Raw genomic sequence first — 9,243 nt, forward strand, 5'->3', positions numbered from 1 at the left:
TATTAAAGGAGTTAATGTTTGAAAAATGTTTGTAAGACCTAGTGTATTACCAGTGCTGTACCTATATATTAGAAATAAAATTTAGAAATTCTTCTGACACTGCCTGTGAGCCCCAGAGGGTGATAATGTTGCCTCGACGTATGTAGAATGCACTCCATGACATACGATGAATAAATGAGTGAACAGCATTGGCGAATGCATTACCAATGTCACTTATGTCAACCTACAGGCATTCCCAAGCCGAACCACACACAAACATTCCTGCTCTGTCCTGCATCACATTCCCTGTTGGAATCACTGGAGCTTCTTGGACCTTGGTAACCGTGCCCACTAAAGGTTCTTTTCTGTCAGCAAACCCCAGTCTTTGTCCAATTGCTGCAGCTCACAGGGTCTGCGCTGTGATCTTTGTCTTCACTAGAGGGAGAAGTGCCATCCACAGAGCTGGGCACACACAGAGCCTGAGCCTTGGAGAAAATGATTCCCTGGCCCTGGGGCAGGTAGAAGAGTGCAGGGACAGAGTGGGATTTGGGGAAAATCTTCCAGGTGTTGTCAGAAGGGATGGAGGCAGGGGATGTGTCAGCAAGGACTGGTCTGGTTGGTGGGCCTTGGTGGTTAAATAGTAGGGGGGCTCGGAAGTTTCGTAGGTTCTAGCATAATACAATCAATATGATGGTCATGAAATCAGAATCAGCCTAATTAAGGCCAAATTAAGCCAATGTCAGCTGTTCCCTGACTCTCTAATCCAGTAGTGACTTATAATAAGGGTATTCGTGTTCTATCATCTCCTTTTCATTGATTGGCTAGAGTAATTATTCTTTACATAGCCTGTCTATTATGAAATAGTAAAGAAAAAGTGAGTTTTAAAACAACCCTCCTTGGAAAAGTCTCCCTAACATATTGAATTAATAACAGAAGCCAGGACAGGAAATTCACCACATATCTTGAGCTTTAATCTCTGGTTTTAGATCTTCCCAGCTGGTAATTTACCTACACTTCTGCCTTCTTTCTTGAGCATAGTCCACTTAGGATTAAGTAAGAGTGCAACCTCATAACATGTGAGAAGTTGTGGGACTCTAGGAAGAGGTTTGTTTCATTCTTTCAGTGTGTGTGTGTGCGCGTGTGTGTGTGGGGGTATATGAGACTTTTTGCTGCATCTGGCAGTGTGGGCAAGTGTAGACTCCTTTTCTAGGGAAAGAATTTCCCTAATCACTTTCTCTGGACTTTCTTTTCACTGATGCCTTCGCCAGCACTGTCCAATAGTAACATTAAGCAACCTATATTATGGAATTTAAATATTTTTTGTAGCCAGATTTTAAAAAATGATAACAAACAGGAGAAACTAACTTTAATAGTATATTTTAACCCACTATGACCAAGATATTATCAATGTGGGTGCAGTCTATACAAAACTTAATAATGAGAGAGTTTACATTTTTTTTCTGTTTCATAAATCCAGTGTGTACTTCCCACTTACAGTACAATCTCCATTTGTAAGTCGAGTTTTTTCAGACATACATTCTCTGCACTGAGATTAAATGTTCACAATTGTCAAATAAGAGTGACTAGGAGTGGGGTGGATGATAATTTCAATACCGATTTAAGCTCTAATGGAGCTATGAACACCAACTGGTCAATGGGTTAATCAAATGAATAGTTATATAGTATAGAAGAATGGCATGATTTGGGATTTAGAAAAAGACTGGGGACTGTGTGTCCTGACAGGGAGAACCAAGAATTTTGTTGTTGAGAGAGAAAAGGACAAAAAGAGAATAAAGTCATACACATAAGTGTCTAAGAACGTGGGGGAGAATAAATGACATGCCGTATTAATGAGTTTTGACCTCCTGGTTTCTTTTCTTGACCCAAATCTCTTTGATGATGTCCCAGGACAAATGTCAGATTAATCCCGACAGGGAGAGAGGGAGGGTAGAAGTACAATGCATCTGACATAATTGTGCTCGGAAAGCAGACTTCATTTATAACTCTGATCCACTTTCAAAATTTATTTGTATAGGGTCAGAGAAGAAGAAGTATGATGGTCAAATCATCACAGAGGAAGTGAAATGATTGTGGAAAGCAATCTAAACCAAAGCCTGGTTTGAGCATCTCCATCTCTTTGAGGATGTCCAGTTACATAATCAAGAGGCCAGTTACTAGAATCACATCTTAGCGTGGCAATGAGGTCAGATGCCATCAAAGGGAGGAAACCTTGGAGCAGCCCCAACAACTCTGCTGGCAGAAGAGACTGCAAGGTCTCCAGGCCTGCAGAGTGAAGGAGAACTATTAAGTGCTTTGGACCTTGCCAAAGCCCTGCTGAATCCTGCACCTAGTTGCACAGGTGTATCCCTGTTAGGTGAGCTCGCAGATGTTCTGAACTCCAGTCCCATGCCCACACCTGCCTGGTCTTCAGATTCGGCAGAGATGATCCCAGGAGCTGCTCTGTACATCCCACAGCTCCTTTGCAAAGGTCTTCTGGTGACTGAGGAAGATATCAGGAAACAGGAAGGGAAAGTGAAGACGGCAAGAGACAGACTGGCGTTAGCACTGATGCAGACAGACTCGCTAGCGAGGCAGGGAGAGTGAGGGGCGAAGAAGGACATCCCGATAAACACGATGAAGAAAACAAAAGATGGCGCAGATGACGTGGAGCTCACACTACATTAATGCCTCTGCAGGGGTCCTGATGATTTCTTGCTTTGAGCTCTTGAAACTTTAATATATACCAATAATTTTCTTTTGTTTGACTCCTTTGCATGACAGAGAAGATACAGAGAGTGATACATCTGAGGTGAGAGATTGGGTTTCAGGTGAGGAGAGAAAGGAGTTCTTTCTTTCTCATTTAGTTCTCTCATTTTCCTTTACTGAGTGTTATCTATTTGTATTTTAAGACCAAGAGTTATCACAGTCAGGGGATTCTTTAGAGTTTTGCCCTCACAGTCACAGAGAAAACATACCTAGTCCAAATGGATTGTCCTTTTTGTGTAATATTGTAATAGATTCCAACATAATATTTCACTAAAGAGCTGTTATATCTGTCTTCTCAAAAAAGACACCTACTTCTGCGTCTCTATTTTTCTGGTATTTGTTGCATGTTGAATCACAGTTGCATATAATGAAATACTGGATTGTCCCCTTTTTTAGATTTGTATGTGTTGGAAATTTGATTCATGAAAATTGATATGCCATTGCGGTATCATGCTGTCAGGAGAACGACTGTTTTCAGCATCACAAGTCTCACAATAAGCCAGTGTCTTGGGATTTGTCTATTTGCCTGATCGAGTATGTTGCACTCTTCAAATCCTCTTTATCATTACTTACTTTTGTCCCACAGATTTATCAGTTTCTGAGAGCAATGTGTTAAACAATAATAGAGTATCTTAGTATTTATATCTTCCCTAAAAAATGAGTTATTTTTTAGCTAAATCTTCTCTCGTCTATTCTTCCATGTGGTAATCATCTGGAATTTTGGTTCGAATGTGTTTTTAATGTCTTGTTTTAAAACTAATACTAAATTAGACAGACTGTTTTTTCCTTTCCTAGTGACTCCTGTTATGTTTTCCTGGGTTCACATTTCTTCTTCCTGATGTACATTCTTTACCGCTTCTTTCACTGCGGGCCTTTGGGAGGTCAACTTTGAGTATGTTTGTACGTCAGATAACATCTTTCTTTCTTTGACACATAGCTTGAATAGGTGTTTAATTTAGCTTTGTAGTAATTTTTTTCCTTCTTTGTCAAGTTATTTAATATTTCTGAGCCTCCACATCTTTAGCTTAAAATGGGAATAAATCCTTAAAATTGTGACTGTAACTGAGATAATACATGCGGAGCTTTCCGGTCATGTTGCTTAGAAGAAATTAGTCAATAATGATAACTATTATCAATCATTATAATGATATTATAATAATTATTATATAATATATTAATGTATAATAATGATTATATATTAATTTATAATTATAATATACCGTATATAATGTATAATGTATGCAATGTATAATAATAATATATTAATATTATTAATCATTAGAATCTTCATAGTGTGCATTCTCGGAGAATCACTGCTTCAGATTGAGAAGGTGAGGCTCATGCACAAAAAGTCTGAGAGAGTGCCATGACTGTGACTTTAATTCTCAGCCCTTGGGTAACTTCAGCTGTGGTCATCTGTACAGTGTGTACACATAATGTAATCTGTTCCAACAGACACACTGCAGAACAGTGCAGCCTGCCTCATGCCTGGGATGCTCTAAGCTGCTTGTTGGGGAGCCTCTGCTGTGAGGCTAGTTGGATTCTGTAAAGAGAAAGATGAAAAAATACTCTTTCTTTTCCCTCAGATTTCTCCCGCCGAGTATTATTCACTTTTACATGCAGAGCAGACACTCTCTTCCCAGAGCCTTGGTGTTTCTCTGGGATTCAGGCTTCACAGACACCTAGTCATTTCAGCTCCCAAGGACCAAGGGGACTGCAGAGTCATGTCTCATCCACTCCTCCCATCTTGGCCTGTTTTCCGTCACGGAGGACCCATGAGTGGGGAGAGGAGCCATTGAGGGAGATTGATCCGGAAGTACTAGTGAATCTGAGCTTCAGAGAATGAAGCAGAAAAGGGGAAGCTGAGACTGCCAGGGCCTCAGTGGGGGAGTAATATGGAGGAATCGAAAGGGGTGTGATGGCTGAACAGAGTGAAGGGGATTGATGTTCCAAATTTTCCTAAGAAGGGAAACCTTGCACTGAAGTGGGGATTCGATTTTACATGATGGCAACGTCTGTGCTGGTTTCACCAATTCTGGTGTCCCTGAGGGATGAACTGGTGTGACATCACAGGACAGAAGTTGCAGTCTCTTTCAGGACTTAAGGAAGGTGAAACCTTTCAGCTTAGTCCCCTGTGAGCCACTCAGGGGCCAAGTCTAGAAAGGCTTGGAGCCTGCATCCGTCCAATGTGGTTTCGTTCTATTCCAGTCAACCTCCTCTGGACCCCAGCTGGGCAAAAGGGACCTCAGATCTAGTCATATCTAGTCATCACAACTTCCGTAGGTCACCATGAGACAGGTAATAGCCCAGGCGTCGTCACTGGACCTCATGGTCGCCCTCCTTCTTCCGCTGGCAGACAGTGACTTGTGAGGTGAGGAGAGCGCATCAGAATGGTTTAGTCAGCTGCCCAGTATGGGAGACTCCAGGGGAAGGAGATGCCAAAGCCACAGAGACCCGATGCCTCCTGTGTCTCCCTCTTCCTTTTTTCCACTTAATTTTCACCCTCAGTCCTTCTTTTCCTTCCCTTTACCTTCGTTCGGCTCTCTCTCTCTCTTTCCCCTACATGTTCTAGCTTAATTGAGGTATTCACGACATACAGAAAACTGCATACATTTAAAGGGAACAATTTGATACATTTTGATTATAACTTATTGAACCATCACCACAATCAAGAAAAGGAACGCTATCTTCCCCAAATTTCCCAATGCTCATTTTACTTCCTCCTTCCCTGTCGTTTGCAAACACATTCTCATTCCCAGGCAACGAGTGATCTGGTATATGTCCCTATAGATTTTCCTGTATTTTCCAAAAATGTTTATAAAGGGGATGATATACCATGTATTCATTTTTTACTGGCTTCTTTAACTCAGCATAATTATTTTGACATTTATCCTTGTCATTGCATGTACTATGAATTCCTTCCTATCCCCAACCCTTCCCTGGCAGCACTGTGCACACGCCCGAGCACTTGCCATGTTTGTGTGAGAGCCAATAGTAATGCTGCATCCCCAAAAGTAGGAATGCACATTGGTGCAACTCTGGGAGGGGTTGGCGGGAGCCCTGAACTTGCACATGAATGCTTTCCTGGATGGTTGGAAAGCACACCGTGCCACTGCAGTCCCAATGATTGGCCAATGCTCAGAACCCATGAAGAAGCCCCACCCACCAAGCACAGAGGCTGGCATGAGCATAAGAAAAAGCAGCAGCAGATATAAGCACACATATCTGCTTTCGCAGGTGGCACAAATACCCATAGTAGTGTTGTGGTCTCACAACTGTGTACATGCCTCGATGTGGCGGCAGTTCTGAGCCCAGTGGGAATGCTTTCCCAGCGAGTGGAACACCCACTGTACCCACGCAACTTCCAGCATATGAGGTGGGATCAGAAACACAGCTCATGCTTTCCCCACAGTGGTAGCAGGTGGAAACTGTGAGCTGATACTACCACAAATACACAGGCAAGAGTTTAGTTCATCAAACAGCATAAGAAACTACAGTAACAATTCAGAGAAGAAGGAAATGACAAATCTCCAGAAACGAAACTTAAAGTCACAGAAATTTACTATCTAAATGACAGAGTTCAAAATAACTGTCATAAAGAAACTCACCAAATTACAAGAGTGTTCAGACAGTTCTATGAACTCAGGAATAAAATTAATGAGGAAAAGGAATACTTCATCAAAGAGACTGAAACTATTAAAAAAAAACAAGCAGAAATTCTGGATATGAAGGACATAATTAATGAGATAAAAAAGTATCTAGAATCCTTAAAACATAGAGCTGATATTATGGATGAAAGAATTAGTGATTTAGAGGATCGAAAAATAGAATTTCTTCCAGTGGACGAGGAGAGAGAACTCTGATTTTTAAAAAAGGAAGGAATTCTTGTAGAAATATACAACACGATTATAAAAGCAACATAAGAATTATATGTATTCTAGAGGGAGAAAAGAGGGAGAAAGGAGCAGAGAGCTTGTTCAAAGAAATAATAGCTGAGAACTTCCCAAACATGGGGAAAAAACGGACTTACAAGTACATGAAGCCAAGAGAATGCCTAATAACATCAATGCTAAAAGACCTTCTCCAAGGCATATAACAGTAAAATTGGTCAAAGCCAATGACAAAGAATAAATATAAAGGGAAGCAAGACAGAAGAAAATAACCTACAAAGGAAGCCATCAGGATTTCAGCATATTTCTTGGCAGAAACTTTACAGGCAAGGAAAGAATAGAATGATCTATTACAAATACTGAAAGGCAAAAACTTTCAGCCAAGAATACGCTATCCAGTGAAATGATCCTTATGATACAATGGAGAAATAAAAGTTTTCCCAGATAAACAAAGGCTGAGGGAGTTCAACACCACTAGATCTCCCATACAAGCAATGATCAAGAACGTCTTCATACCAGAAATAAAAAGATGGCAAATGTCTACAAAGCTTTGAGCAAAAAGATAAATAGACAGACAAAATCAGAAAGCTACAGCTTTGTTTCACAACAGGGTAGCAAATACTTAATTATAACTTAAAAGAAGAAGGGAAGGAAAGCATCAAAAGTAACTATAAACACTTCAACTTAGTCACAAACTCCCAACACAAAAATGAATAACTTGTACAACAATAACTAATAAGGAGAAGAGGAAAGGGATGGAACCTGCTTAGACTAATGGAGATAAGAGGCTATCAGAAGATGGACTATCTCATCTATGAGATCTTCATACAAACCTCACAGTAACCAGAAAAGAAAAAGTCAGAACAGAGCCACAGATAATAAAAAAAGAGAAAACCTCCACACAAAACCCCTAAAATGGAATTGTAGTCAGAAAGACAAAGGAAGAGAAAAATCGAAATATAGATTAGTTGGGATTAAGCCCTCATGTATCAATAATCACTCTAAATGTAAATCGATTGAATTCTCCAATCAACAGACACAGAGTGGTGGGGTGGATTAGAAAACAAGACCCAAGAATACGCTGCCTCCAGGAAACACATCTCAGCTCTAAAAACAAACAGGCTCAGAATGAATGGATGGGAGACAATACTCCAAGCAAATGGCAAATAAAAGAAAGTAGGTGTTGCCATACTTATATCAGACAAAGCAGACTTCTACATAAAAAATACTATGAGAGACAAAGAGGGGCAGTATATAATGATAAAGGGGACTTTCCACCAAGAGGACATAACACTTATAAAGATGTATGCACCTAACACAGCAGCACCAGAGAATATAAAGCAACTATTAATAGACCCACAGGTAGAAATTAACGGCAACACAATAATAGCAGGGGACCTGAACACCCCACTTACATCCATAGATAGATCATGCAGAGAAAGGCAACAAGTCAATAGTGGAATTAAATGAAACATATGATCAGATGAACTTAATCGATATACATAGAGCATACCCTCACAAAACAGCAGAATACACATTCTTCTTAAGTACACATGGAACCTTCTCAAAGATAGACCATATGATGTGAAACAAGGCAAGACGGAATAAATTTATGATTGAAATCATATCAAGCTTCTTTTCTGACCACAATGCTATGACACTTGAAATCAACTACAAGAAAAAAGATGGGGAAGTCACAAATATGTGGAGACTGAAGAACACATGACTGAAGAACCATTGGATCAATGAACAAATCAAAGGAGAAATCAAACAATACCTGAAGACAAAAGAAAATGAAAAGACAACAAAACAACTCTTATAGGATGCAGCAAAAGCAATTCTAAAAAGGAAATTTATAGCAATACAAGCACAGCTCAACAAACAAGAAAAATACCAAATAAGTAACCTTAAACTACACCTAACAGAACCAGAAAATGAAGAATAAATGAAGCTCAAAGTCAGAAGAATGAGGGAAATAATAAAAATTAGAGCAGAAATAAAGGAAATAGAGACTAAAAAAGCTGTAGAAAGGATCAATGAAACAAAGAGCTGGTTCTTTGAGAAGACCGAAACAAAATTGACAGACCCTTAGCCAGACTCACTAAGAAAAAAAGAGAGAAGGCTCAAAGACATAAAATTAGAAATGAAAGAGGAGAAATTACAACAGATACCACAGAAATCCAAAGGACAATAAGAGAATACACTGAACAACTTACATACCACCAAATTGGATAACCTAAAAGAAATAGATAAATTCTTAGATTCACACAACCTCCCAAAACTGAATCAAGAAGAAATACTGAAAATGAACAGACCAATCACAAGTAAAGAGAACGAAATTCTCATCAAAAACCTCACAAATAACAAAAGTCCAGGACCAGATGTCTTCTCTGGAGAATTCTACCAAATATTCAAACAAGATTTAATACCTATGTTTCTCAAACTATTCCAAACAGTTGAAGAAGATGGAACACTTCCTAATTCATTCTATGAGGCCAACATCACCATGACAGCAAAAGCAAGCAAGGATAGCACAAAGAAGGAACATTACAGGCCAATATCGCTGATGAACACAAATGCAAAAATCCTCAACTAAATATCAGCAAAT

General features: G+C 39.6%; 1 pseudogene; it reads left to right on the forward strand.

Moving 5' to 3' along the window:
* Positions 1 to 2,035: 2,035 nt before the first annotated feature.
* Positions 2,036 to 2,603, forward strand: LOC131401670 (methyl-CpG-binding domain protein 3-like 1; annotated as a pseudogene).
* Positions 2,604 to 9,243: the final 6,640 nt, after the last annotated feature.

Source organism: Diceros bicornis, assembly GCF_020826845.1.
Source record: "Diceros bicornis minor isolate mBicDic1 chromosome 13 unlocalized genomic scaffold, mDicBic1.mat.cur SUPER_13_unloc_1, whole genome shotgun sequence".
In the NCBI taxonomy this organism is placed as follows: Eukaryota; Metazoa; Chordata; class Mammalia; order Perissodactyla; family Rhinocerotidae; genus Diceros; species Diceros bicornis.